The sequence below is a fragment of the Penaeus monodon genome, chromosome 25, assembly GCF_015228065.2.
Source record: "Penaeus monodon isolate SGIC_2016 chromosome 25, NSTDA_Pmon_1, whole genome shotgun sequence".
NCBI lineage: Eukaryota > Metazoa > Arthropoda > Malacostraca > Decapoda > Penaeidae > Penaeus > Penaeus monodon.
The window spans coordinates 36,421,549-36,421,878 of record NC_051410.1 but is presented as its reverse complement, the minus strand read 5'-3'; positions in this window follow the sequence as shown (position 1 = coordinate 36,421,878).

Here is a 330-nt window from a genome sequence, read left to right as displayed (position 1 = left end):
CGAAAAAGGAACATTTGGTAACTCACATTACTCCTATGGTCTTAGAAACCCGAACCTATATTCCATAACATTTAATCCCAGATCTTGTTTTTTTTATAAACTGAACACATTTTTTTTCTTTTTGTCCGACACGGTCCGACACGCATACCAGATCAACGAGTCATTTCGAAGGAAAGTTCATCTCAAGAGAAAAATTTAGTCTAACGTACTGAAGCTGGCAATAATGCTCCCATAATCATTAGTAACGAGAGTGCATTATGCGTATTCATTATAACACTAAGGCGGGAGAGAGAAAGGTCAGTGTGTTACTCATGTTTCGACGAGGAAAGT